Here is a 3,939-nt window from a genome sequence, read left to right as displayed (position 1 = left end):
AGGAAAACTAAGTGACATATGTGAAAGTTAGCTAGATGGTGTAAGTTGCACAAATAAAAAGAAAAGGTATAACATTTAAAATTGAAAATGTTTACTGATTTTTTCTGGGATAAAATTTTGGTTTAGAAGTTTTCCTTCCAAACATGTTAGATGACAAGGTCAAGATCCAAGAGTCCAGACAAGGAGCTGGATCGGTGTAGGACCTATAAAATGAAAAAAAGGGGAGGGCTGTGTGAATGTCAATGATTTGTACAGTGTATAAATAAGGCTAACACATTGTATGATTTAATTTACCTGCGTCCTGTAGATTCTAGGTTTTGAATTCAGGTTGAGAGGTAGAGTGGCAGAACGTATGGTAAATATAGCAGTGGAGAAGCCTAAAATAAGAAAAATGTAAGAAAAAATGTACATGGAGCATTAAGTAGTCTATAATGGATTGGCAACGCTATATGGAGTGAGCACACTTACCACAGGGTGGTTAAATATGGTCTGAGCAACTCCTCGATTGAGTATTAAGGGTACTTTACATGCTGCGATATCGCTATCGATATCGCTAGCGAGCGTACCTGCCCCCGTCTGTTGTGCGTCACGGGCTTATCGCTGCCCGTGGCGCACAACATCGCTTAAACCCGTCACACGGACTTACCTTCCCTGCGACTTTGCTGTGGCCGGCGAACCGCCTCCTTTCTAAGGGGGCGGTACATGCGACGTCACAGCAATGTCACACGGCAGCCGTCCAATAGAAGCGTAGGGGCGGAGATGAGCGGGACGAACATCCCGCCTACCTCCTTCCTTCCTCATTGCGGCCGGCCGCAGGTACAAGGTTGTTGCTCGTTCCTGCGGTGTCACACATAGCGATGTGTACTGCCGCAGGTACGACAAACAACCTCGCTACTGAAGAGACAACGATTTTTGGTAAGTGGACAACGTCTCACATACCAACAATTTTTGCCTCTTTTGCGATTGCTTAAGGTCACTCATAAGTGTTACACGCTGCGATGTCACTAACGACGCCGGATGTGCGTCACAAACACCGTGAACCCGATGATATATCATTAGCAATGTCGCAGCGTTTAAATGGCCCTTTAGTTATAGATGCTAGGAGGCTTCAATTGGAAAGCTGGTACTAAAAAGTATGGATGAAACAAGGTGGGTTAAAATGGTAGCATACAATGAGAAATGTAACATTACGCTATATAAAAGAGGCACACCTTCTGCAAGATGGTTAGTACGTCTGATAAGCACCTTCTTGATATAAATTCGTGATAGTAGTTGGTAGTGCCTATAAATTGACAAAGGTCTTCACATGGAAGCTGGAACTACAAAAGGGGGAAAAAAAGGAAGGGTGGGGTTGATGATTAAAAGTAATATAAAAGGAGGGGAGGGGGGAGGGTTTGGCAAATGTACCTGAACTTCAATCTTCAATACGAAGATACGTCCTTGTAGAGTTTGGGGCAGGATAAATGCTGCTGGATTTTCCTGTATATCTGTAAAATATATATGGTATGTTTACATGGCACTCTTCCATGTTGTTCCTATATTAGTGATAACTTGAGGATAGCTACCTGGTACACAATGGTAGGATTTGAGATTTCAGCTAGAAGCAAGCCAGACTAGAAGGTATGGAAGCTAGTGGTGCTTCAGTGCTCAGCCGAAAATAGCAGAGATCTTGGGGTAGGCAGCTGGAGGTTTTTCTAATGGTACGGTAGGGGTTAAGAGGGGGTTAATTGTAGAAATGGTGTCCGGAGGTCTGAGAGGTTGTAGTGCAGTAATCAAAGGGCAGCCCTCAGCTGTGAGCGGCCTCAGGGCAGACAGTAAAGAGGAGTAGTCTGCAGCAGCGCCGTGCACTGGTAAATGATATTGCAGAGTGGTCTGCGAGCGTGCTAAGTAGAAGACAGCCCAGACTGGGCTGCAGCGGTGACAGTCTTATCTGGCCAGCAGATTGTGAGTGTGGAGACTGGTCAGTCCTAGGTTTTGTCTGGGGGTACGAAGATGGCTGTGATAGGACTGGAGAGTGTGGTGTGCTGAGCCGCTGAGCAGAAGTGGATGGGGGGACCCAGCCGGAAACTCACCCCTCCTGCTCAGGCGTGCCTCAAGCATGTAGCGGGAAGTTTAAAAGGAGCGAGTATACAATAGGCCACATCTATCCTATGCATTTTGAAGGGTAGTGCCCTTCTTCATCAGGGACACTGTGAGGGGTGAGGAGAGAGAGAAAGAGAGAGAGTGAGAGAGATACTAAAAGATGGATCCGTCACCGTAATCTGTCAATTTACGGACTCCGACAGATTCCGACGCCCATAGGCTTCCATTGTAACACACAACGGACGCCGACGGAACCGTCGCTGTCCGTTTTTTCGACGCACTCAAGCAACATTACATTCTGCATTCCTTCCTCTCGACAGTAATGGGGACTTTGCACACTACGACATCGCAGGTGCGATGTTGGTGGGGTCAAATCGAAAGTGACGCACATGTGTGATGGCGGTCATAAAGCAATACAACTCTATGAGAGCCTCCTTCTGGCCTTGTTCTGTCTCTCATAGAGTTGCATTGATCACTTGTAAAGTGTCTTCTGATTTCCAGCCAGTCAGAAGTTACAGTCACAAGATGGCTCCGTAGGATGGAGAGGCACCGAAAACGCATGAAAACATTTAAAATATCACTCTAGCGCTGAACAAAAAAAAAAATCACTGGAGTGGTGCTTTAACATCATTCAATGTGGTTTCTGTTGTAGGTCAAGTACTTGTAAGCACGCCGGCTGCACATGGCTAAAAATATACTTAGGCTATAGACTGATCAGGATGTAATCTCTTTTCGACACAGTGCCAGATGTTTGGCCATGTTCACTGCATATTTATGTATAGACATTGCAATGTCATTCTTGATGCGTGATTTGTCATCTATTTATTTGTATTTAACCTAGTTTTTCCTGATGTAAAAGTGAGTGTGAAAAGTTCTAATAGAATTATATTAGCAAATGTGACACAGCTGCTGTGAATGCATGCATTATCTGCTGCACATATCATGCGGCATGGGATCTAATGCTCTATAGCTGAGCTGAAGTGAGACTTGGATAGTAATAGCATGCCTCTTGTTTTTATACTCTATAAACAGGGCTGGCTCCAGGTTTTTGTGGGCCCCAGGCAGAAGAGTCCCAGTGGGCCCCATCCACACGCAGACACACACAAACACAGATACGTACACGTACATATAGATAGTTAAAGACAAACTCACAAAAATGCATATAAACAGACAAATCTATACAGTCATATACACTGACATACATATATACACATCATACATGCATACAGACAGACACACACAGCTCTGCTGGATACATATAGACAGACACACACAGCTATGCTGCATACAGACAGACTGACACACATAGCTCTGCTGCATACATACATACAGACACAGAGCTCTGCTGCATACATACAGACAGACACACACTGCTCTGCTGCATTCATACATACATACAGACACACACAGCTCTGCTGCATAGATACAGACACACACAGCTCTGCTGCATACATACAGCCACACACAGCTCTGCTGCACACATACATACAGACACACACAGCTCTGCTACATGCATTTATACACACACAACTCTGCTACATGCATACATACAGACACACCCTGCTCTGCTACATGCATACAGACACAGCTCTGCTGTATGCATACATACATACAGACACACACAGCTCTGCTGCATGCATACATACAGACACACACAGCTCTGCTACATGCATACATACAGACACACTGCTCTGCTGCATACAGACAGACACACACAGCTCTGCTGCATGCATACAGACACACATAACTCTGCTGCATACATACAGACAGAAACACATAACTTTGCTGCATACATAAATACAGACACACATAGCTCGGCTGCAAACATACAGACACTCATAACTCTACTACATACAG

The 3,939-nt window shown here is 44.9% G+C and overlaps 1 long non-coding RNA gene across 1 annotated transcript; it reads right to left on the bottom strand.

The window, feature by feature from the left end:
* Positions 1-303: 303 nt before the first annotated feature.
* LOC142310043 (uncharacterized) lies at positions 304-1,984 on the bottom strand. The gene is made up of 4 exons (XR_012754069.1): positions 1,566-1,984; positions 1,408-1,487; positions 1,212-1,319; positions 304-377 (listed from the first exon to the last, which is right to left on the bottom strand). It is a non-coding gene; the product is annotated as an uncharacterized LOC142310043 (long non-coding RNA).
* Positions 1,985-3,939: the final 1,955 nt, after the last annotated feature.

Source organism: Anomaloglossus baeobatrachus, chromosome 5 (assembly GCF_048569485.1).
Source record: "Anomaloglossus baeobatrachus isolate aAnoBae1 chromosome 5, aAnoBae1.hap1, whole genome shotgun sequence".
Taxonomy (NCBI): domain Eukaryota; kingdom Metazoa; phylum Chordata; class Amphibia; order Anura; family Aromobatidae; genus Anomaloglossus; species Anomaloglossus baeobatrachus.
This window is presented reverse-complemented; position numbering and strand designations above follow the sequence as displayed.